This window comes from Chrysemys picta, chromosome 7 (genome assembly GCF_011386835.1).
Source record: "Chrysemys picta bellii isolate R12L10 chromosome 7, ASM1138683v2, whole genome shotgun sequence".
In the NCBI taxonomy this organism is placed as follows: domain Eukaryota; kingdom Metazoa; phylum Chordata; order Testudines; family Emydidae; genus Chrysemys; species Chrysemys picta.
In genome coordinates, this window is record NC_088797.1 from 69,047,875 (window position 1) to 69,059,947 (window position 12,073).

Below are 12,073 nucleotides of genomic sequence, written 5' to 3' on the forward strand. Positions count from 1 at the left end.
TAACACCTTCATCATTTGTGAACAGAAAACACAAAAGGCTACAGAATATCAGACTTCCAGCTCCCTCTCATGGCAGAGCACTGTTGTAGTGGTAATTGAACTGGGCGGCTGTGTGTGTATTGCACCCCAAGCACAATCAAGCTAGCTTGAATTCAGGACCAAAGCACAAGAAGCTAATATGTAAAGGGACTGTGCCATCAGTGAGTAATAGCTCCTCTCAGTAAGGAACCTAGTGGTAATAATGCAGACATAGCTCTACCAGCAGATTAATACAGGATTAGCAAAGGCAAAATCTATTCTAGTGAAGACCATCTGTGACATAGCTTTAGCTGCATAAAAAAATATGTACTTCAGCACAGATAAAAACTTTATTGCTGCATATTATCTATCTATAGTCCTTAAGGTTGGGGATAGTTTATTTTAGTCTTTAATATTTTGATACCAGATTAACTTGCATGAGCACCTGTGCTGTGATTCCACTCCACTGCCTCTGCCCTTCACTGTTTGCTGATTGTGTTTATAGGCATTCCGCCCTATAGAATGCTTTCCCAGATTGTAACTCTCCCTTTATGAAATATGCAGGAACTACTATTGCTTCTTTTTCCGCATCCATCATTAGAACATGTGATGTAGAATGCTGGGGCTCTCTGTCCTGCAAAACCATATGTTGCCTTTCCATAGGTTAAGGCACCTACTATTGATCCTGTGTTCTGCAGAGCACCCATTGCATCTCTGTGTCCTGAAACACCCACTGCTGGCAGTACCTTGTAAAGAGCATCTGTGATATCACCAGACGTGGAAGTGCCACAACTGTCATCTTGGCAAAGGATTAAACCCAAGGACCTTGGGAGCTAAAAGAATACGACACTACAGTTTGTGCCAAAGGACCAAGTCCTGCAGCTGCCAGGGATGAAATGGGCTCAATATGTGTGTTATTTTAAAATGTATAATGAGCTGGGCTCCCTGCCTGAAACAGTCAAATCCCCTAATCTAGCCACTTCTATTAGTGACTTTTAAGACACTAGTTCTATTTTTGGTTGTGAGAGTTTGTGGTTCTCGTTGTAGCTGTCTATCTTCCCTTTGTCTGGTGATGTTGACCTGTTTTTGAGAGAGAAATGCTCAGCCCTGGCCTGTGGTTGGGGACTGGCCTGGTACTTGGGAGACCAGCATGCAATTCCTTTCTATGTCAAAGATTTGCTGTGTGTGGCATTGGGTGAGTCACTTCAGGTATGTCCATATTGTATTGTAAATCTGGATCTGTGGGACTCAGTGTCTCCATATAAAAACACTGCATTGTAAAACTTGGTTAACAATTGCTTGACTTGGGTCTCACAGCCAGGCTAATGTATCCGCACTGTAGTATACAGGCCTTCTGACTCAGGTCTGGGGCTTGAGCAGTGTCCATGTTGCAAAATGACAGGACTTAGACCCGAGTTACAGTGGGACTTGGGCTCTGACTCACCCACCCCCAGTAGGATGCTAGGATCTGGATCCTGAGTGTTTGCTGACCTGAGTCAGACTGATTTGTGTGTGAATGGCAGGGGGCTTGGGCTCAAACCTGAGTCAGAGCCCAGGCTTAATGTGTAATGTAGACATACCCTTAAGATACATCTACTCTGCAAAGAAAAAAACCCATGGTAGTGAGTCTCAGAACCCAGGTCAACAGACGAAGGCTAAAAATAGCAGTGTAGACATTTCCACTCGGGCTGGAGCTCAGGGTCTGAAGCCCAGTGAGGGGAATGGGGCTCAGAGCCCAACTGCCAGCCCAAGCGAGAACATCTACAATGCTATTTTTAGCCCTGTAACTTGAGCCCCATGAGCCCAAGTCAGTTGACCCAGGCTCTGAGACTCGCTGCCATGGTGGGGTTGTAGTGTAGGCATACCCAGGGCCGGCTCTAACTTTTTTGCTGCCCCAAGCAGCAAAAAAAAGTGCCGCCCCCCCAAACCCCCGCTGAGCGCCGTGCCACCCCCCCCAGCGCCGCCGAGCACCGCGCCGCCGGAGCCCGCCCCCCCAGCCGATCGCCGCCAGAACACACACACCCCCCAGCGCCACGCCCTGCGCTGCCCCCCGCCGAGCGCCGCGCCGCCGGAACCCCGTCCCGAGCGCCGCGCCGCCGGAGCCCGCCCCCCCCCCCGCCGAGCGCCGCGCCGCCGGAGCGCCCCCCCCCCCGCGGAATGCCACACCGCGCTCCCCCCGCCGCCCCTTACCAGGTGCCGCCCCAAGCATGTGCTTGGTTGCCTGGTGCCTGGAGCCGGCCCTGGGCATACCCTTAGTCTCTCTGGCCCCACTCCTCAAAGGTACTCAAGCATTGCTCTATTCACCACTGCAACTCCTAACCAGTAGGCCAGTGGCCACCCAGTGGAATTCTCAGCCCTGGGTGAGGCTCCCAGCATCCCTGTAAAAGGTATGAGGAGAGTTAAGTGCCTAACAGTGGGATGTTCAGAAGCCAGGGAGCTGCCTCTCCAGAGTGAAATGGCAAGGAGAGGTGGTGAGAAAAGAGGGGCTTAGGCACCTAAGCAGCTGACCTAGTGTGCCTGGCTGATGAGGCAGATAGGTACTTCTCTCTGCTTGAGATCCTCAGCCACAAACCCTCTCATGGAGTTAAGCATCTAAGCCAGGTTAGGTGAATTAGCACATGTACTAGGAGCCAAAACTGTGTGTGTGTGTCTCTGTCTCCAGCTCATGCTTCATATCTCTCATACTCATCCTACATTTCCCTTTGCCCTTGGCAGTCTTTTGTGGGGCTGCCATGCAGCACTTCTACCTATTGGTGTCCTGCATCTGGCCCTGCAGCTGTAGGGTCTGATCGGTATCAGGTCTGAGGCGTGCTCTGAGAACAGCTACAGGATCGGGCCCAGCTGAAGAGAAAGGCATTCCCCCCTATTTAGTTTGAGAGCTTCCGCTTGATCTAGGGCTCCAAGCGTTAGGTCTTAGGCAGCTTTGCAAATGCTGACTGGGAATATAGGCACTAGGGAGCTAGATGACAGCTGAGGTGTGGTTTGGAAAATAATCAGTGGCACCAAAATGGTGGAATTGGGTGCCTGAAGAGAGTTGCCTAAAAACCTCTGTGGATCCGTTCCTCTGTGCAATTCTGATCCCTATCTGTAAAATAGGGACAATTCTCCCGTCTCACAGGAGTGTTGTGAGGACAGCGATGGGAGCTCTACAAGCATCTACAGAGATTAAGTATAGCGGCTACATTTGAGAGTTATGTTTTTATGCTTGTTCAGTCAATTAGAAATATTCAGAACACCTTTCAACAATTTGCAGCAAGTGAGTAAACTTGATATGTGCTGGTGAGTGTTGTGTGAATCTCTGTTGGTTTAGCCTTTGCCTCTTTAATTATAGGGTTTCTATTTCTGAGAAGGCAGTTTGACAGAATTGTTCCAAACTAGAATCAAATACAATGGCCTTCATTTTGTATCAGAGTCTGAGTCTCACTGTCTCTGTAAAGATCTTGGGGTCCAAGCTAAAAGATCTGGGGCCTAAATCATTGGAATCCTTTTTAAAGCCAAGTTCGGTTGTAATTCTGGAAGCACCTCATAAGGAAAGAGCCTTCCCCTATCTTCAGGAATTTCTAGTCCTCTCTTTCACCTTTCTACATTATCTCTGAGTTTGGTTTAAGGAATGAGGCCTTAAATATATTCCAAGGACCATTAAAGTAAGGCCACAGCTGCACAAAGGGGATTTAGCAGGGCTGAGAATGTGGCCCTAAAATGTATCATTATACAGCCAAGATTTCTGGTTCTAGAAGAGTTTCTGGGAGAGAAGGTGACTACATACTAGTCAGTATACAATTATTATTTCTGCCTAGGGGACAGGACTGGTCTATTGCATAAAGGATTTGTCTACACTATGCAGCTTTTAGGGACATGGCTGTGCTCCTGCCAATAAAGTGCTGTTAACACCCGTGCTTTTCCTGGACAAGCTTTTGTCTTTGGGGGAGGGGTGTGTTTTTTTTAACACCTCTGGATGACAAAAGTTTTGTCATTCGCTTGCCAGTGTAGACAAAGCAAGCGAGAGAGAGAAATAAACAAGTGTTTTTTTTTTTTTTTTAAGGAATAACAAAGATCTGTTAAATACCAGAGTAGGAAATGAGATTGATTAAAATCAGAATGTATTCAGATTCAATTGCAAGTTATTCTAGGAAATGTAAAATACAGATCTTTTAATTAGGGTGATGCAAGAGACTACTTAAAATCAAAGGCTCCAAACTTGCAAATATTTCCACACCTCCTGAGCTAAGCTCTGTTCCTGCACTGAGCTCCATGCATAGCAAATGGGGCTCCATTCTAGTGCAGCCTTATGCCCAAGAAGCGCTCAGAACACGATCTGGGCCTAAAACTGATTTTCTCCTAAAGGTACCAGAAGGAAATTTGAACATCGGCTGTCAACTCCTACTTATCTGGCATTTTGAGCTTAAAATAATGGTTTAATTAATCTCTTGTTTGGGATTTTGTCCTTGAGGTTTCTCAAAGACTCTTTATAAAAGATTTTTTATGGTAGTGATTATATTCTTGTGGTAACATCTGAACTAAATATTAATACACTGAATCCTGGAATATGTCTTGAAATTAAAAATTAAACGATGGGCCAAACTTCCTCCTGGCATAATGCCACTTAAGTTAATGGAGTTATATCATAGGGAGTTTGACTATACATATGTAGATGAGTTAATTTTAAATTTTCTCCTGCCTTTGTTTTTGACTGAGGACATATGTCCAGAATCCCAAATATGTTCATGATTTTTTCATATTATGTTTCTCATTTTTGATCCTACATTTCATTTTTTCAATTTGTGTTTAGAGGGATTTTTAAAATGTATAAAGAATATTAAAGAGTAAATAATATGTAGGGTCAAATCCTGGTCTCATAGAAGTCAATAGCAAAACTCCTCTTGGCTCTAATGAGTTCAGGTTTGGCTGCTGTGTGGTATTGATCTTCCCTCTTCATCACACAGCTAGTAGCAGATAGCGGTGACATCACATCTTAGGTGTGCCCATGTAACTATCAATAAAGCCTTTATATTTTTCTAATCTCCTAACCTGCCAGACTGCTAGGTAAGTAGATTTAAGTGTTAGGAAACAGTTTGTGGTTTCACAGACCAAGAGGGGAGATGATTCAGTAGGATACAAATTCTTACACACTGAACGACCTGTAACCAAGCAATAGTGTCACTCCTTCTCCAGTATAACAATCCCAAACCTCAATTCCTGGAATGAGATTCCATAGCTCCTGAATCAACGTGCCTAGCACAGAGCCTGATCCCACCCCAATTAATCATTTAAGTACCCCGTTGAGCATTGCTGACTCCACATGCAGTCTATGTCCCCATACAGCCTGGTTACCGTCTAGTTCCTAGCCATGAGAACAGTGAGGAATTAATTGACTACCTTTTGGAACAGATGACCAAGGGATGTGGTAAAATTCTCCCATCAATTTTAATGTAGGTTTGGATGTCTCCCTGAAAAAGAGATGCTGAGTCCAGTTCAACCAGAAGAGGTTGGACTTAACTCAGGAATCACTGGGTGAAATCCAATGGCCTGTGTTATGTAGCTGGTCAGATTAGAAAATCATGATAGTCCCTTCTGGCCTTATATTCCATAAGTAAGTAGTGTTTTTCCCCTGATCTCACATGAGTGTATCAAGCTGTAAATGGGTTCTAACACAATTGTTCTTTTGTGCAGAAAGGACACCCGATATGTCTGTTTCACTGAAGCTATGTCTACACTGCGAGCTAGGATGTGATTCCCCTGCTCCCATCAAGCTAGCGTGAGTATAAATAGTGATCTAGCCAGAGTGACACCAGAAGTATGATTGAGCTATGTCAAATATGTACCCACCAGGTTCAGGCGGGTTTGTACTTGTCCTGAGCCGTGCCTCTGCTGCTGCTACCCATGCTGCCACAGCTAAACTGCTATTTACACTCACACTAGCTCAATAAGAGCTTAAAATGTAATCATAGCCTGAGTTCACCTGCCACTCTGCCTCCCAGGAAGCTGTCCAGGAGGAAATCCCAAAGCACACTGCACCATATGAGAAGCACCCACAAAATTCTGCCTCCAACTCCAGTAGCTGAGGCAGTATGGGATAGCTGCCCACATTTTCCCAGAACATCCCATAACTGGCTGTACAGCTTAGTTGGTGTGGACAACGCAACACAATTGACCTACATTTGTGCCAGGAATATTGCTGCCAATCAGGTGCATGGAAACATGTTATCTCAGCTGTATCCATGTTCATGAGCATGTTCAAGGCTGGTTACAGTTAACATAGTTTTACTTGTAGAATGGTTGGGCTGGAGAGAGTATTATGGTGATTTCAAGTGTGGAAAAGCATGAGCAGACAAGCCCATAAACCACAAAGATCCTCTTTCATGCAAATGTCCTTAGTGTTCAGAAGGAAAAGGAGAAGAGAAGTACAAAAAAAATAGTATGAAATATGATCGAAACTTTATCGAGGTAGAATGTCTTTCAACATTTTCCATGGGGGTTGGGGGGGCGTAACAGGGGAGCAAACAGTGAAGGGAGAGCAGAAGCTGCTTTCACCACAGTGCAAAACCTTAAGTGCCAAAACAGTGTTCCAGATTTTCTTTAAAGGGGCTGGCCCATAACTCAGTCCTGGTGCACGGCAGTTCACTCTCAGCACTGTTTGAAATTCAAGGTCCTTGCGTCTGTTAGCGGAAGGACCCACTATTGAGTTAATGGGTTTTAATCAGCATTGAAATGCTGACACAGAATACCAGTTTGATTATTCAGTTCTGGGCCATATGTTTGATAGTAAATGGAGGCAACAATAGCAGCAACGTCAATTATTAGGGGGGCTTTTTATTAGCGATAAAGAATTTTTTTTGACTACATAATCCAGGCCAGCATATCTAGGGAATAGGGGGGAGAAGCATGGGAGGGGGAGTTTATGTAGCCTGTGCAAAAAAAAATTAATGCACATATGACATAAAGGGTGGAGAAAGGGGAAAAAAACTGCCATGCAAGGGACAACAGAGATAAAGAATTATGGTGCATGTGTAATGCAGGGTTACAGACATACCAGATAAAATATATTTACCCACCAGCTCACAAGCTTGACCTCTCCTTGCACCTACACCGCCGTTGTCCCAGGCCAGGAATTAATTCATACACAGTCATGTGATGTTTTTGTAATGCAGGCAAGAATAGTACTAAGGTGAGGTGATCACCATAATTACACTGTAAGCGTCTAATGCATCTTTCATCCAGGAATCTTAATGCATTTTATGAACACAGGTTCCCATAGGATCCAGAGAGGTATTATCTGCATTTTGGAGATGAACCGACTAAGTGTATATTTACACTGCAATTACAGGGTCTGATAGCAGCTCATGTAGACATACCCAAATTAGCTTTAATCTAGCTAACTTGGATACTGGAGCAGTGACGATGCAATAGGACGGGCATCAGTGCAGGCTAGCTACCCGAGTAATTACCCAGAGTCCCAGGAAGGCTTGTACAGCCTGCAGTAAAGTCCATGCTGCTCCTCTTCTTTGTTCTAGTATTTCAGCTAGTTAAATTAAAACTACCTTGGGTATTTATACACCCACAAACTGCAACCGTGACCCATGATTGCAATGTAGACATAGCTGTGACTTGTCTACACAAGAACGTTGCATTGGTTTAACTGAAGTTGCAATGTTAAATCAGTTTAGTTAAACTGGTGCCACTGTGTGTGTTGACACACGTAAACTTATTGAAACCTGCCTTATGTTGCTTTAGCTTGCCTCTGTAAATTTGTAAAGGTGGTTCTACATGAGTACAAGTATATCCACACAAAGGTTAAAAGGAGGCAAGCATAAGGAGGGAAAAGGAAGAGAAATGGGGAAAACACAAACATGCTCAAATTTTCAGTTATTTTTCTATCCAAAAATCTGAAAACTTTCGATTTTTTTCTTGACATTTTTCAAAATAATGAAAACGTGTTACTGATCTACTTCCCATTTTCCAAAGGGCTGTCTTACCCACACCTTCTGATCCTAGCTCATGGAATGAGGGCTAATAATGACCGAGGAAAAGAAGGACCGTAGTGTGGGTTCACTGCAGCAAACAGAATTAGCCTAAAGGACAGGTTCCTGGGCACATGCAATAGGGAAAGACAGATTATTGTGCAAGAGGAAGATTGTTTTGTAGGCGACATAGAACACAAATGGTTACTCTCTGTGTGACACTAGAAGTAATGGATTACTCTGCAAGTGACAGTGGTGGAAGGGGAGTTTTGTGCTTGTGTCACAGAAGGAAAAGGATTACTGTGTAAATGATACTGGAGGAAAAGAATTAGGCTGCATGGGATCCAGGAGAAGAGAGGTCATTGTACATACGTCACGGGAAGAGCAGGGTCATGTGACATGGAGTGGAAAGGATTCTTTGATGGTCAAAAAGAAAATGAAAAGGAGAAGGATTATTATTGTGCTAGTGTCAGTGGAAGACGAGGTTCCTTGTGTGCAAAAATAAATTGCTGTTACCATGGGAAAGAGAACACTTTAGTTCAAAAAGAAGTGCCTGGATTTTCCTTTGATGAAGGCCTGTCTACACTGAATCTGGCACCACTCATTAGTTTAAAGGAATACACTGTTCCCACAGATAGAGCAGCGACTGAATAATGGTGGACATTTGGCCACCTTGATCTCAACTTCTCTACAGTTAAAGAGTTGGCTTCTGTGGTGATTTCCCCCACCCCACCCCATCCCCTCATAACAAAAAAAAAGAACTGCCCTGTTGAATGAGAATTTTGTTTTCAAAGGTAGAAAGAGAAAACCACAGACAAGGCAGAGTGTGATGTGCAAGCACTGTAACTCTGATGAGCTTCCAGGGCTTTACTTCTCAATTAGCTTTCCAAACTCTAAGAAGGATGGTTCATCTCTCCATATGACCAGGTTTTGCTGAGAGGCAATGTAAGTCTAGACAGCTGAGGTTTTTCTTTCCTCTAGAAATCACTTCCTTCTTTAAAAAAAATAACAAACTAACCAAGGAATCAATAGTTCACACTCTTCTTACACGTGGAGATGAGTTTAGAATTCTCAGTATCCTGCCAATGGACATTTGTATTTCCATATCACAAAAATCACCCCGCACTTTGGCAATCTGTTATCAGGAGTTGCAAGGAATGGAACATGTTATTGGTCAAGGCTATGATGCAGTGTGTTGTATTTGTGTGTAGTAAGGAGGGGTAAGGAAAATGGGGAAACTTCTACTCTTATTTTGCCTGGTTCTAGGTCAGGGCTTCTCAAACTTTTTCACACCTGAATCTTCCATAGTTGGCTACTCGCAACTTATCTTTGGATGCAGCTCAAAAGTCTTTGCACCACTTCCTGTTGCTCTTCAGAGCAGGTGACACTGGAATTGGAGTAATGGTTTATGGGTCACTTTTCAGGCCAAAAGCAGCCCTGCTAATTCCTTGGATCTCAGGAGAACTGTATCAGGGATGCTTTTGTCCCCCTCATGTCAAAGAGGGGGGGAAACTGTTGTTGCTGTGCCAATCTGCTTTTGCAGAAGCCCAGAAAGAGGTCAGGAGAGCAGTATCAAGACTTCTCCCCACAAATAAGTGTTTTGGGGGGTGGAGTGTATGTGCAGTTCATCCTGTGCTGGGGGCTGGAGGAGAGTGCATTGCAATCAGTGGTGGAAAATGAGCTGCTCTATGTCCACACATTCTGGACTTTTGGTGCCGACTTTGAAGGAAAAATCAAATATATTGATCAGATTTCTTCAAAGCTGCTTCAGTAAAGTGGCTTGGCTGGTGGTAAATTCCTGCAGGGTAGCCTACAGTGACTTGACAAGCCCCAGTCACCAGGAAACCCGAATCTGCTGTTTTGACCTCGTCAGGCAAGTATGGATCTTTTTTTCCATCCTGGCTTTCTGCTGTACATATCTGGCAATGGCCTGTTTATCCAATCTGTCTCTCTCCAAGTGTTGTTAATCTGACAGCTAAGGCAGTGAGAACCCTGTAGGGTTCAGTTCATGAAGGGGATTACAAACCAGTCCTTGCACTTCAATTTGAAGTGGTTCAAAGGAAACCAACACCTGAAGCTTAGAATTTGCTTAATTCAGAGGAAACCTTTACTCATGCCCTCTCTTCCACCCTCCCCAGCAATCTCTACTGCAGACACATTTCTTACACGGATGCTTTCAACAGGCTGGATTCTGATACTCTACTCACATGGAGAAGGACTTTGTTTCACAAGTACTTCCGTTGTCCAAGTCACTCTGTGACCTATTGCTGGGAAAGAGGGCAGCTCTTCAGAAGAGAGGTAAATTGGCTGGGAAGAGGAAGGTTTGCTAGTTTTCCATCTCAATGTGTGGTGGAAGAGAGGAACGTGTAGGGGAAAATCAACCCGTTTGCTGAACTTTCTCAAGCATGGGCTGAAATTCTTGAATCTAGAGAACTGTAAGCCCAAAGTTCAGTTTGAGGTGGGTTTGATGTGAATATTTTGCACAACTCCCAGTGGTAACCACCTAACACAGTGGCAAATGCTGTTTTGGATGTTGTTCTACCATTGCAGAAGAAACAGAGAGCAGAAATAAGGTCTTAACTGGCAAAAGTTTTGGACTGAGTTTCCTTCTAAGAATGTGACACAAATTTAAGGCTGACGTTCTGCATTTAACTCAAGCTGTCATCCCTCTGGTGGTTGTTTTTTCTCATAGGCACCTGAAGGCCAGAGTCTGCTTTGAAGCTTGTGGCTTTTGACAGTTTGTATCTCTCAATCCTCAGTGATGCTGCTTAAGTGCAGCACTTTCAATGCATCGTTATGGACTAGGACAACAGAGGGGGGAAAAAACCTCTCAGACATTTCAGGTCTGAATCAAAGCCCAGTGAAGTCAATGGGAGTATTTCATGGACTTCAATAGGCTTTGGATCCGGACCTAAGGACCAATGTAAATCAGAGTAGGTCCATTGCCTGCAGGAGAGAGAGCTAATTTACCCCAGCTGAGAATTTGGTTTTAAATTACATGTTAAATTTGAAAAGGTTTTATGCAAGTTAAAGGGAACAGAAATGACTTAACAACTAGACTGATTTTTAAAACCATCTCTAATACAAGCTGTGCCAAATGGTCATAGTTAAATTAGCCATCATGCAAAATTCACCTATTTTGGGAGGTGGGGGGAGACTTAGAACTCAGTGCGCATTTCCCATAAAAGCTTTTGAGTGACTCTAGGACCATTCTGCATTTTGCACTGGAATTATGTGAAATTCAGATTTGATAGGAAGTTCACTAGTTTTGATTGAGTCATATGAAACTGAATCTCAGAGTGAAATTTGGTGCAAACCCTATCTAAGACTGGAAATGTGCTCATCAATTGCAGGTAAAGGAAATTTCACATAACTGTTAATCACAAATGATAATGGGGGTGGGCAAACTTTTTGGCCCAAGGGCCACATCTGGATATGGAAATTGTATGACAGGCCATGAATACTCATGAAATTGGGGGGTTGGGGTGCGGAGGGCTCCAGCTGGGAGTGTGGGCTCTGGGATGGGTCTAGAAATGGGGAGTTCAGGTTGTGGGAGGGAGCTCTGGGCTGGGGCAGAGGATTGGGGTGCAGGAGGGGAGGGCTCAGGGTAGGGATGTGAGCTCTGGGGTGGGGCTGGGGATAAGGGGTTGAGGGTGCAGGAGGGTGCTTCGGGCTGAGACAGAGGGCTTCGGAAGGCAGGAGGGGGATCAGGGCTAGGGCAGAGGGTTGGGGCATGGGAGGAGGTCAGGGGTGCAGGCTCTGGGTGGTGCTTACCTCAAGCAGCTCCTGGAAGCAGCAGCATGTCCCCTCTCTGGCTCCTACGTGGAGGCGTGGCCCGGTGGCTCTGCGTGCTGCCCAGTCTGCAGGTGCTGCCCCTGCAGCTCCCACTGGCCACAGTTCCTGGCCAATGGGAGCTGTGGGGGCAGTGCTTGGGGCAGGAGCAGCGCGCAGAACCCCTTGGCTGCCCCAGGCGTAGGAGCCGGAATGGAGACATGATGCTGCTGCCGGGAGCCATGACACATGTGGAGAGGGGTAAGCCCCTGACCCCACTCCCCAGCTGGAGTGCTGGAGCAGGGCAAGCCCAGATCCCACTTCCT

General features: G+C 45.1%; 1 long non-coding RNA gene across 2 annotated transcripts in view; it reads left to right on the plus strand.

Moving 5' to 3' along the window:
* Window positions 1-12,073, plus strand: part of LOC135972887 (uncharacterized) — a 39,794-nt gene that overhangs the window by 12,733 nt on the left and 14,988 nt on the right. For both annotated transcript variants that reach the window (XR_010589477.1, XR_010589478.1), the window contains one exon: window positions 5,689-5,773. This is a non-coding gene — a long non-coding RNA (uncharacterized LOC135972887). The remainder of the gene's footprint in view (window positions 1-5,688; window positions 5,774-12,073) is intronic.